This window comes from Lycium barbarum, chromosome 1, assembly GCF_019175385.1.
Source record: "Lycium barbarum isolate Lr01 chromosome 1, ASM1917538v2, whole genome shotgun sequence".
In the NCBI taxonomy this organism is placed as follows: domain Eukaryota; kingdom Viridiplantae; phylum Streptophyta; class Magnoliopsida; order Solanales; family Solanaceae; genus Lycium; species Lycium barbarum.
The window spans coordinates 142,646,954-142,660,687 of record NC_083337.1 but is presented as its reverse complement, the minus strand read 5'-3'; positions in this window follow the sequence as shown (position 1 = coordinate 142,660,687).

Here is a 13,734-nt window from a genome sequence, read left to right as displayed (position 1 = left end):
GTTGTTTTTCTTTCAGTGATGCCTCCGAAAAAGGCGACGGCCGCCCAGAAGAAAAAGGGTGTGGTAGGAGAGACTAGCCGGGCTCGGAAGGGTACCCGGACCCTTGCTCAGATGATGCGTGATATTGTGCCCCGGCCAACAGACGCTGCTACGTCTTCATCATCAGAGGAGTCTGGAGCAGCTTCACCATTAGCTCCAGAGGCTCCAGCTCCCGCGCCTCCAGCACCCCAGCCAGGGGCGGAGGATAGGACATTGAGGGAGGCCGTGCAGCTATTGACTACTTTGGTAGCGGGACAGGTTCACAGACGCGGGCAGAGAGATGATGATGATGATGACAGGCGTGATAGCTTGAGGGTTCGTGATTTTCTGATATGCCGTCCCCCAGAGTTCTTCGGGTCTAAGACCGAGGAGGACCCCCACGATTTCATTCGGGGAGTGCGGCGCTCATTGGATTTGGTCAGGGCTTCAGAGACCGAGTCCGTTGAGTTAGCCTCGCACAGATTACGAGATGTTGCTGCCAATTGGTATGAGTCTTGGGAGCTGTCCAGAGGTGAGGGGGCTTCCCCAGCTACTTGGGATGAGTTTGTGACTGCTTTTCTCCGCCACTTTCTGCCCCCGGAGTTACGGCGGGCACGGGTTGATAAATTTTTACAGTTGCGGCAGAACGGCCGGAGTGTTTGCGAGTATAACCTGGAGTTTGATTCTTTCGCTCGATATGCACCTGCTATAGTAGCGGATATGGCTGACCGTATGCACCGGTATGTGATAGGATTGGACCGCTACTTGATTGACAGTTGCATGGCGATGGCGTCACAGACAGATATGGATATCGCCCGGTTACAGGCCAATGCTCAGGGTATGGAGGACCGACATAGGGCCGATTATGCTGGTAGGGAGCGAGACTGGAGGCCGCCCAAGAGGGCCAGGTCCGCGGGGTATTCTGGAGATTCTCGATGCGGACCACCTCAGCAGCAGCCGTCAGGCAGATATTTTCCTCCGTCAGGCCGGGGTACACAGTCAGCCGGCAGACGATTTGACAGTGGAGGACCATCTGGGGCCGGTCAGAGTTCCAGAGCATCGGGTTCCCAGACAGTCAGGGGTTCCAGCCAGTCCTGACCACCCAGGCCCCGTTGTTCTTATTGCTGGAAATCGCACCCAGGGGAGTGCTATCGAGCTATTGGAGCCTGTTTTTCTTGCGGCCGTCAGGGCCATATTATGCGTGACTGTCCGATGGTGAGTGGTTCTGGCAGTACAGTTCAGCCGACGGGATCAGCCGCAGGTTCATCTTCTACTCCCTCAGCTGTGCGCCCTACGGGGCGAGGTATGCCGGTACAGGCAGGTCGCGGTCGAGGCCGTGGCGGTGCTTCAGGTTCTAGCGGTCCTTCGAACCGCATATATGCATTGGCTAACCGCCAGGATCAGGAGGCTTCGCCAAACGTTGTTACAGGTACTTTACTGGTTTTTTCCCGATCTGTATATGCATTGATTGATCCTGGTTCGACTTTATCATATATTGCTCCACTTGTTGCTAATGAGATTGGGATAGAATCTGAGCCAATAGAGCCTTTTGAGGTAGCTACACCTGTAGGGGATTCTGTTATAGCCAGACAGGTTTATCGAGATTGTTCTGTTATCATATCTGATCGTTGTACTAAAGCCGATTTGATAGAGTTAGATATGCTTGAATTTGATGTTATTATGGGCATGGACTGGTTAGCGTCCTGTTATGCTAATGTTGACTGCCAGCAGAAGGTAGTTCGTTTTCAGTTCCCAGGGGAACCAGTTATAGAGTGGTCCGGGTGTACAGCATCGCCGAGGGGTAAGTTTATTTCATACCTCAAGGCTAAGAAGATGATTCAGAAGGGTTATATTTATCATTTGGTCCGTGTTCACGATACTACAGCCGAGGCACCTACTTTGCAGTCAGTTCCGGTTGTCAATGAATTTTCAGATGTATTCCCAGATGAGCTTCCGGGTCTTCCGCCTGAGCGAGAGATAGACTTTGATATTGATTTGTTGCCAGATACGCAGCCCATATCTATTCCTCCGTACAGGATGGCACCGGCAGAATTAAAAGAATTGAAGGAACAGTTGAAAGATTTATTAGAAAAAGGTTTCATTAGACCCAGTACATCGCCCTGGGGAGCGCCGGTATTGTTTGTGAGAAAGAAAGATGGGTCACTGCGGATGTGTATTGACTACAGGCAATTGAATAAGGTGACCATCAAGAATAGATATCCCCTCCCCCGGATTGACGATTTATTTGATCAGTTACAGGGTGCCAAATATTTCTCGAAGATAGATCTGCGTTCGGGTTATCACCAGGTACGGGTACGAGAGTCTGATATTCCGAAGACTGCTTTCAGGACCCGGTATGGGCATTATGAATTCAGAGTTATGTCTTCTGGGCTGACAAATGCTCCAGCGGTATTCATGGATTTGATGAATCGGGTATTTCGGCCTTTCCTTGATATGTTCGTGATTATGTTTATTGATGATATATTGGTTTATTCACGATCAGCAGAGGAGCATTCTGATCATCTGAGGACAGTGCTTGGCACTCTTCGGCAGTAGCAATTATATGCTAAATTTTCGAAATGTGAATTCTGGTTAACCTCCATGGCATTATTGGGGCATATTGTCGGAGCAGATGGTATTCAGGTTGATACGCAGAAAATTGAAGCTGTACAGAATTGGCCTAGGCCTACTACACCTACAGAGGTACGCAGTTTTCTGGGGTTGGCCGGTTATTACAGAAGGTTTGTAGAGAATGTTTCTTCTATTGCGGCACCATTGACAAAGTTAACTCAGAAGGCAGCGAAATTTCAGTGGACTGATGCCTGTGAGCGCGACTTTTAGATGTTGAAGCAAAAATTAATTACAGCTCCCGTTTTAGCCCTTCCAGAAGGACCAGACGGGTATGTGGTTTATTGTGATGCCTCTGGTACGGGTTTGGGTTGTGTGTTGATGCAGCACGGTCGAGTCATAGCCTAGGCTTCCCGGCAGCTCAGACCGCACGAGAAGAATTATCCTACACACGATTTGGAGTTAGTTGCGGTTATTCATGCTTTGAAGATTTGGCGGCATTACTTATATGGGGTCCACGTTGATATTTATACGGACCACAAGAGCCTCCAGTACATTTTTAAACAGAAAGAATTGAATTTGCGACAGAGGCGGTGGTTAGAGGTGCTGAAGGATTATGATGTCGATATTCTATACCATCCAGGGAAAGCCAACGTCGTAGAAGATGCGCTTAGCCGCAAGTCCATGGGCAGTCTGATTGGTGTACAGTCTGGTAAGAAAGAAATGGTTCGTGATATTCATCAGCTAGCCAGTTTGGGAGTCCGCTTGGCCGATTCTGGAGATACTGGGATTTCTGTTCGAGGGGTGGCCGACTCCTCCATTCTGGGTGAGATAAAGCGGCGTCAGTATGATGATCCTGTTCTGATACAGTATAGGGATGCAGTCCGTGAAAAAGAGCAGACCCCGTTTGAGATTACATCCGATGGAGTGCTATCATACAGGGGCAGATTATGTGTACCTGACGTTGCGGGACTGCGACGACAGGTTATGGGTGAGGCACATTATGCCAGGTATTCTGTTCACCCAGAGTCGACGAAAATGTATCATGATCTTCGATGTATGTATTGGTGGGACGGTATGAAAAAGGACATAGCAGAGTTCGTTGCCCAGTGCCCTAATTGTCAGTAGGTGAAGATTGAGCATCAGAAGCCCGGTGGGCTATTGCAGGAGATGGAGATTCCGACGTGGAAGTGGGAGATAATTAATATGGATTTCATTGTAGGCTTGCCTCGTACTCCACGGAGGTACGACTCCATTTGGGTTATCGTTGATCGGCTGACAAAATCAGCCCATTTTCTTCCAGTTAGGACTACATACTCAGCTGAAGATTATGCCAGGCTGTATATTAAGGAGATTGTGAGACTGCATGGAGTTCCTGTGTCCGTTATTTCCGATAGAGGTGCCCAGTTTACAGCTAAATTCTGGAGATCATTTCAGGAAAGATTGGGGACCCAGGTGAGTCTGAGTACAGCATTCCACCCTCAGTCCGACGGACAGGCAGAGCGCACCATTCAGACATTGGAAGATATGTTGTGTGCCTGTGTTATTGATTTCAGGGGTAGCTGGGACGACCATTTGCCGCTTATTGAGTTTGCTTCTAATAACAGCTACCACTCCATTATTCAGATGGCACCATATGAGGCTTTGTATGGCAGGAAATGCAGATCTACGATCGGTTGGTTTGACGCGGGTGATACTCGATTAATTGGTCCAGATGTAGTCCAGCAGGCGGCCGATAAAGTGAAACTGATCCGAGAGCGACTATTAGCGGCCCAGAGTCGACAGAAATCTTATGCTGATAAGCGACGTCGACTGTTAGAGTTTCAGATTGGCGATTGGGTGTTCCTGAAAGTGTCACCGATGAAAGGTGTTATGCGATTTGGCAAGAGAGGAAAGCTCAGTCCGAGATATATTGGGCCTTATCTGATTATTCGTAAAATAGGCAAAGTGGCCTACGAATTGGATTTGCCAGCTGACTTGGGAGCGATTCACCCGGTATTCCATGTTTCTATGCTTTGTAAGTGTATTGGTGACCCTTCCAGAGTTTTTCCTACAGATGATATACAGGTCATGGAGGAGCTATCTTATGAAGATCAACCTATAACCATATTGGATCGTCAGGTAAGAAGGTTGCGGAATAAGGATGTGGCTTCTGTTAAGGTGCTGTGGCGGAATAATAACCGAGAAGAAATGACTTGGGAGGCTGAGGAGAAGATGAAGAAAAAGTATCCTCACCTATTTCCGGCACCTTCAGGTAATCCAAATTCTTTGTTTGCTTATGTTAATCTGTGAATGATTTGGACATGTTGGCTATAAAAGAAACTCCCCCGAATTTGAGTAAGATCCGTAGAACTAATCCAACATTCGAGAACGAATGTTCTTAAGGGGGAGAGGATGTTGCGTCCCGTATTTTTATACATTGGGACAACCCGGATTAACTATGATAATTTAAGGACAAAACTATTCCGGGATATAAAGTCGGAGATTTTGACCTTCGATTTTATTTCGAGACATAAGTTGTTCATGAATTTGTTGGTATGGAATAATTAGGAGAATTTAGGACCAAAACTGATAAAAATTGGAAGTTGAAAAATCATCCATTTCTATGGTTGGCCGTGTAAGTGGGGTGAATGGCCCACACAAATTGTGTTCAATTTTAATTGGAACAACACATGGTGTGGGCCAAGGGACAATTGTACACTTCATTTAAATGGCAAAAGATCACCACTAGTCTTCATTTTCATTTCACCACACCTAGAACAAAAAAAAAAGTGAAGCTCTCCACAAAAGGAGGCTCTCGGCCAGCCCAAGGGGATATCAACCCCATTTCTAGATCTTCCAAAATTTATTTCTTTGATGTAAACCCACTATTTTGAGGTCCCTAAGTAGTGTGGAGGTGTTGTTGGAGCGATCAACTCATTATTTCTCATTCTTGGAAACCCTAGGCTATTGGGAAATTGAAGAGAAAAGGTAAGATTTGATTATGTTTTATGTGTTATGAAGGTTGTATGCATCTTGTAGTATGTTAAAATGGAGGAAAATCATGAAATATGGAATGTTGGAAGTGAGTTGTGTGTGTGGTGCTTGAGCCGTGTAAGTATGTGTGTGTTGTGTTGTGTTGTGTTGTGTTGAAACTATGAATTAATGCCTAGTTAGTATATTATGATCATTGTAGGGTGAAGGAATGATTAAGAATTATCCATATGTGTATGTTGGTGTGCTAGCCGAAAATGGGTCACCTTATATGGCAATGAATAAATTAATGTCGCTTAATGTTTTAGTCGTCGTCGTTATGAATTCGATGTTGGAAATGAATGCTTAATGACTCAAATTGATGTTGTAATTGATGCGGCCTGATTTGGAGGTTATAGTATATTAAATGTAATTTGTATGTTGATGAGAATAGCATTGTTAGAATGTGAATTGTGGATGCAAATCATGATTTGAAAATGAGGAGTGGGTTAAAGTGAGGTTCTCGGGTTAGGGGCTGTTCTCGGCTAATGTGGAAAATTTTTGGATTGTCGGAAATGTTGTATGAATCGCTTAGAATGTCATTAAATATTGTTGGTATGGATTCGGGTTAGTAGTTGAATAAATAAGCATCGATGTTGGCTTAAAGGCAAGTCGTCGAATTGAAATCATGAAAGTTATAGAATGATGGAAAAGAGAGATATTAATGTTGATAGATTGGTTGTTGTTGTTGATTGATTTGGCCGAGTTAAATTCTCGGGATGGCCTATTTACAGGGGAAGTGCTGCCGAATTTTCTGTAAAATTTAGAGTTAGTTGGAATGAATAATTGCTTAAGTGCCTATGGTTAATATTGGATATTCATTGGCACATTTTGTAGACCTTGGGGAGCCCGAGGCGTAGATTTGGAGTAGCTTTAGATTGGCTAGCTTGGAAGTGCGTTCGAGGTATGTAAAGCACCCTTCTTTCATTTGGCATGCCTTAGTTATAAATAGGCTAGACTACTAGTCTTAAGGAAATCCTAAATTCGAAATCCGAGTTCGCTATGATCTTTACATATATTCTTTGGCACTCCTATGTATGATATGATGAAATATGAACTATTATGCCTTTGAAGAAATTTGATTTCCAAACTTTGCACAATGAGTTGATTTAAAGAATTCCGAACTATAAACGCCATATCTTCCTCCGGAAGGTTCGGATTGCTTTAATATTTTTGTAAGGGTTTATATGGCATATGATGAATATTTTTCTATAGGCGGGCCCGGCTCGGGTCAATACCCGTCCGTGGGTCCCGCGACTTTCCTTTATGTAATTCAGAATTTTTTTGAAAGAATTTGTTATGATTATTATTTCGAAATTCAAGTATGATCATTTTGCTTATGTTTGAATTTATGATAATGATTTTATGCATATGACTACTCACGACTCTACTCGTGCATCCTGTTATTCCTTCGCCGAGTCCCGGGCCGGTTCTGTTATCGTGCGCATTTCGATATACTTCGGAGTTATGCTGTGTTATGGTTCTCCGAGCTACTCGCTAATGAGGGTCGGTTTCCACTTATGTTTGGTGATGTGTGGTATATGGCGTTATGTTGTGATGTGATATGTGACGGGGGTACGGAGATTTGAGACCTTCTGGTGTTATGCTGTGTTATGGCGCCATCGACGGGCGGGTGACCATATTCTTCTGTACCCTATGCATGACTTGCATATTTTTGACAGTAAACAAATTTTGATATGCCGAATTTGCACTTATGTTGATACTTCCATTTCGTTATATCTCAGATTTTTGCTTTCCTTACATTCTGCTTTGCATACTCAGTACATATTCTGTACTGACCCCCTTTCTTCGGGGGCTGCGTTTCATGCCCGCAGGTACAGACGCACAGTTCGGTGATCCTCCAGTTTAGGATATCCCCTTCAGCTGTTTGGAGTGCTCTTCTCATTTCAGAGCATACACTTTTGGTATATACTTTTGTTCGCTACGTATGTATATATATTTGTTCCGAGGTACGGCGGGGCCCTGTCCCGCCATATGATTCGTTTGGTCTGTTTAGAGGTCTGTAGACTTATTTGCGGGTGTGTGTGCCTACTTCTGTACAGTTGTGTCCATATGATCTCTTTCGTTATGGTAGCCTTGTCGGCGTGCATTTTGTATATGTTTTTGGGCCGTTGTGCCATTTGATAGCCTTGTCGGCTTTTGATATATTTGACAGCCTTGTCGGCTTTTGACGTATTTGATAGCCTTGCCGGCTCTTCGATATATGTATATGTATATATTTGTGTCTGATACAGTTTGAGATAGTTTGAGACGGCATATAGCATTTTTGCCGCATATACTATTTGGATGTGATTCGATATGTACAGGTATGTCAGGGTGCCCAAGTAGGGCACTAGTCACGGCCTACGGGGTTGAGTCGTGACCGATTAAACTATGGACGTAGCCAGACAGTCATACGTATGTCAAGGTAAAGGTTAGGAGATAGGACTCCAAGGAAGATTTCATTCGAAGTTGCAAAATCAGGGAGTTATGGGAGGTTCGATAAGGAAGAAACAGAGAAAGATTGAGTATGATGGCATTCAAAGTAAATAATGAAGCATATACTATTTGGATGTGATTCAATATGTACAGGTATGTCAGGGTGCCCAAGTAGGGCACTAGTCACGGCCTACGGGGTTGGGTCGTGACCGATTAAACTATGGACGTAGCCAGACAGTCATACGTATGTCAAGGTAAAGGTTAGGAGATAGGACTCCAAGGAAGATTTCATTCGAAGTTGCAAAATCAGGGAGTTATGGGAGGTTCGATAAGGAAGAAACAGAGAAAGATTGAGTATGATGGCATTCAAAGTAAATAATGAACTAAGATAAGAAGTTAAGTGAAATAGTCACCGCGAGCTGGTCATGTGGATACAAAGTTCCAGCATCGCATACCTGTTGGGAAATCATTGTACAAAGAAAGCCTTAAAGGCAAGAGCATTCGAGTTAAAATCTAGTAACGTCTTTGTTAAGGGAGGGATGTGCGGGTAACAATAGAAGAGGGCTAGAATGGAAATAAGCTATTTGAAGGTACACGAGTACTTGAAGGTAACAGCCTACGATGAAAAAAAATAAATGTCTATGATTATCTGGAAGCGAAAGCTTATAGATTATACGAGAATTCCAAGCATAGAATATTCAGGACGTAAAAGAATTAAGGTCGCATCATAAGTAAGTAGAATAAGATGGACCTAAATGAGGAACTAAAGGCTAGTGGTGGCAGTGAAGAGGACAATGAGGAATGAATGAATGATCAGTATAGATGTTATAATTGTAAGGGATCATGTCAGCTATATATGGAATTGTCCAGTTACCTAATATCTCTGTTTACCAGTTAAGATGCCCAGTTCTCTACTAGCGCCTGAAGATTAGTATATTCAGAGAAACCTGAACAATATAGGTTACCTAGTATTGCTTTCCACCTTGAGATGAATGGGTAGGTAGAGCACACTTTTTAGACATCTCAGGATATATTATGAACATGTATGGTAGACCTTTAATGAGAAGTTGAACGACCAGTTAGTGTGGCTTGAATTTGTATATCCAGATGGCAGTACGAAGCTCTATAAGAATGGGAAAGTATCGGATTGTTTGAAATTTGGAATTTCATTCTGAAGAGATTTATGAGATGTAATAAGGAGGAGAAGTTTACCCTTGAATACTTTAGACTTCACAAGATTATACGTGGGATGGGCCGAAGGGCCTACGAGATTTACCCTTAGAATTGGAATCTGCATATCCAGTCTCTTAGACGTCTACGCTCCGCCAGGGTATTGAGAAATCCCCTATAGTTGTACCGGTTGATGATATTTGGATTACAGAACAATTATTGTACGAGAAGTTCCTACTACCCTTTCAGATTGCAAGTTCCAGGTTTGGGGATTGAGAACCAGAGATATAGCCTTGGTAATAGTACTATGAAAGAATGTAAAGGTAGAAAAGATGAATTGGAAAGCTAAGAAAAATATGAGAACCAAATATCCGCATTTGTTTCCATTACCAGGGGAGGTCCAGACAGAGATATCAGTGTCTTCAGGTGCGTAATGTTTCATTTCTTATGACTACGAGTCATGTGAGGCTATTATTGTTATTGCTTGTTGTGGCACTATGTGGCGTTGTATATTTTGGGTTGCTGTGTCACAGGTTGAAAGTGGTACAAATACAGAGAAAGCTTTACCGAAATTTTCATAAAATCTCTGAGAGTTTAACATTCGAGGACGAATGTTTCTGAAAGGGGGAGGATGTTACACCTCAAAAATTTTCGCGTCGTTTGCATCATAAGTAAACTAACGTAAGATCGGAGAGGTCATGGACCCTTAACAGTTAAGGAATACTTTTAACAAGTGTCTAAAGGTTTCGGGATCAAGCGAATCGAAGAAATTAAGTTTGTCAAAATTTGGGAAAACTTTACAGAATTTTGGACATAAATTTTGGTCCAACTTGAGAGGGGTATATCTCCTAAAATATGAGGAGTTATGGAATGGATAACCTATGTAAATTGAAGTTCATTGAGTCTAGTTTCCAATGTAACAAATCGTTCGTCAATACGATATCGGAGTAGAAAGTTATGGGCGATTCAAGATAGGCTGCCATATGGCTTTTCCACGGGCCCACTTGGAAAATCGGTGGAACCAACCTTCAAGGGGTATAAATACCCCCATTCCCCTCATTTTATCATCATTTTACACTCTCTTGAGCTCTATAAACCTCCATAAACATTGCTTAAACACTTATAGCCCCTTAGATTAAGAATTCAACAAGATTACACTGAACTAGTTCATGAAAAGTGATTGTTCTTGCTTCTATTTGAGGTTGTGGTAAGTTTGGTCTTGAAGCAAGTTGTGTGAGTTGAAGTTCTTCAAGTATAAGGTATGTTCTTCATCTTAACTTTGATATTGAGTTGTTTTTGGAGGATTTTAATGGTTTAAAGTGAAGGAAAACATAATACAAAGGTCGTAGTTTGATATGTTGATGTTGTTGGCTTATGGGCTGATTTTCGAAGGAAGTCTTGGACAGATTTGTATATGTTTGTCGAGTAGTATCTTTATTATGTTATTGTTGATATTGTTACTGATGTTTGGGAGCTGTTTTGGAATTGGTTGGAGTGGATAATATAGGGGAAATGTTGTCCGAATTTCGTTAACTTATTAACTAGCTAAGTTTGAGTATGTAAGTGTTCCTATGGCCGGGTAGAGATTGTACCGAGCCATCTATAGCCGGGTAGAGATGCACCGAGCCTCTAACGGGTAGTTTGCATCGAGCCTCAGATGTAGCCGAGTAGACTCGATAGTACAGTTTGCTTGTGAGTTGAGTAGAGGCAGATAGATGTACTTCTCAGGTTTCTCTAACACTTGTTCCTTTCAGCAGATTTATGTATTTCAGATTCAGTTATAATTCAGTTTCAATTATCTATTGCCTTACATACTCGTTACATTATTTCGTACTGAAGTCCCTTTTACCGGGGTGCTGCATTCATGCTTGCAGGTACAGATTGATAGACTGACAGACCTCCTCAGTAGACAGAACTTGATATCTACTGATTAGTGAGCTCCCTCTTGTTCAAAGTTGCCCGGTCTATGTGGGGTCTTCCTTTTGTGTTCATAGACATAATGAGTAGGTTGGAGCCCTGTCCCGTCTATGACTCAATTATGCTTCTCTAGAGGCTTGCAGACAAGTCCTGAATATATTGTGCAGTGTGATAGCCTTGCCCATTTGTATATGCCTATTTCAGCATTATTGGTTTTGTACGATCATAGCAGCCTCGTTGGCTTGGTCAGATGTATTTATATGTAGGTATATATATATATATATATATATATATATATATATATATATGTTTTGGGTGTGTGTGCTAGTTCATATGAGATAGTTAGTGTTTATGTTTATCCAGATTGTGGCTTTATCGGCCGGTTGGTATTGTATGTGTGCAGGTTAGCCCTATCGGCCTAAGTTGAGGGTTATCCCTCCAGAGTTACAGGTATAGAGTGGTTCGCTCGAGCCAAATGTCGCACCGTGTGCCGGTTACGCCTCTCCAGATTTGGGGCATAACAATCTTCCTCCTACTTATTTTACAATGTCGCCAAAGGAAAATCGGTTATTCTACGAAGTACTAGAAAATGTTAAGTTTCCACATGGCTACGCATCTTATCAGGACTAAAAACTCATGATTGCCATGTTATAATGCAAGAACTTCTTCCTATTGCCTTGCGGAAATCGACAGATAGAAAAGTGAGTTCTGTTTTAATTAAACTATGCTCATTTTTTCGGGTGTTTTATAGCAAAGTGCTTAAATTGGAAGAGTTAGAGTTACTCATATATAAAATTGCACAACCATGAGTAGTATGGAGACCATCTTCCTTCCATCATTTTTTACTATCATGGTACATTTGGTTATTCACTTAGCAATGGAGGCTAAAGTTGCTGGACCGGTACAACATCGTTGCATGTATCCAATTGAGAGGTACAAAAAATCATATTAACTTTTTATCATACATTTCAAATTGTTAATTACTAAAATATTAGACTGATGGAATAATTTTATGCAACAGGTACTTGTGTACATTGAAATCATATGTTCGCAATCTTTCATGTCCAAAAGGTTCAATAGCAGAAGCATATATTGCGAATGAGTGTGTGCAGTTTTGCTCACGATATATGGAAGGTAGAGATTCAAGATCTTATTGGTCTAGAAAAAGTAAAGATGATATTGAACATGTGGTCGATAAAGAGGGATGTTTTATCCCTACTATTGGGAAATCAGATGGCTTCGTAGAAATATTTAAGCTGGATTATAAAACATGGGTGCAAGCACATCGATATGTTCTTTTTAACTGTGAATTAGATGTGGTCAACAATTACAAAAAGTGAGTACTATATCTCTGTTTATTGACTTTATATTACTCTATTTGAACTTTTCAAGAATACTGTATATGATCCATGATTACTGCCATTTTTGGAACTTCAGATTTTATGACAGTTTATGTTCGGCTAGCTCTAGTTTACATGTATAGTGAGCATATTAGTGAAATCAAGCGATCACATTGCAAGCGCCGCATTACCCCACGTCAGCTTAAACGTGAGCATTTTGAAACTTTCCATGAATGTTCAAGGAACAAGTAAGTAGTAGGATTTAGTCGTTATCTACTTTAAATTTTCATCTCTTGTACTAATATTTGTAATTACAATTGTATATTACTCTTTGGGTAGGTTAACGAGTTGGACCCTACATCTAATATCTCAAATGATGTTAAAGCCCTTGCACGAGGTCCATGTTACTATGCAAGAAGATTTCAAGCTTTCGATATGAATAATGGGTCGATTTTCGGACAAAACAATATGAAAAGTTCAAGCAAACGCAAAATAGTGGTGTTATGATTGTCTCGATGACAAAGAGCTATGCAAGTACTAGAGACAGTGTTCCGATATCCGCAAATATGACATATTATAGAAGATTGAATGATATTGTGGAGTTGAACTACTATGAAGAATTTAAAGTTGTCTTATTTAAATGTGATTGGGTTGATGTGACCCAAGATAGAGGAGTTATGTAAGACGACCTAGGTTTCACGCTTAAGAATTTTATTTTATTTCTACTCTATTGACTATCGCGCATTTCTTCATTTGATCAACATCATGAATGGTGACGAAGTTGCGTATATGGTTCACGGTTGTCTCTAGTGACTAAGCTATCTATTTGTACCTACTCACCCCATTTTTGTATGTCCAACTGAAACAATCAAATAGGATTGCACAAAAATCAAACCTTTCATCTACCAACAAAAGAAATTTACAATTTGAAGGGAAGATCAGAAATAAAGCCTAATAAGTTGAGCAAATGTTTGAGTATGCAGAGATCTTGAACACCATTTTGGTAACTGCCACTTTTCCTGAGAGAAATCAAAAGACTTGTTTTGAGCCCTCTATTGCCTTCAGAGTAATTTTATGTTTGTTGCTTTCCCTGTCTTATTTTTCTTCTTCCATTTCTGGGAAATATTAAAGTGGGTGAAGGCATTGTTGATTGCATTACGTTCATGCTATTTACTTTAGTAAATTTGTATTTTGACTGTCATCACTGACTTATTTTTCTCCATTATTTCAGGACAGATTTCAAATAAAGTTGGCTCTACTAAAGATCCTC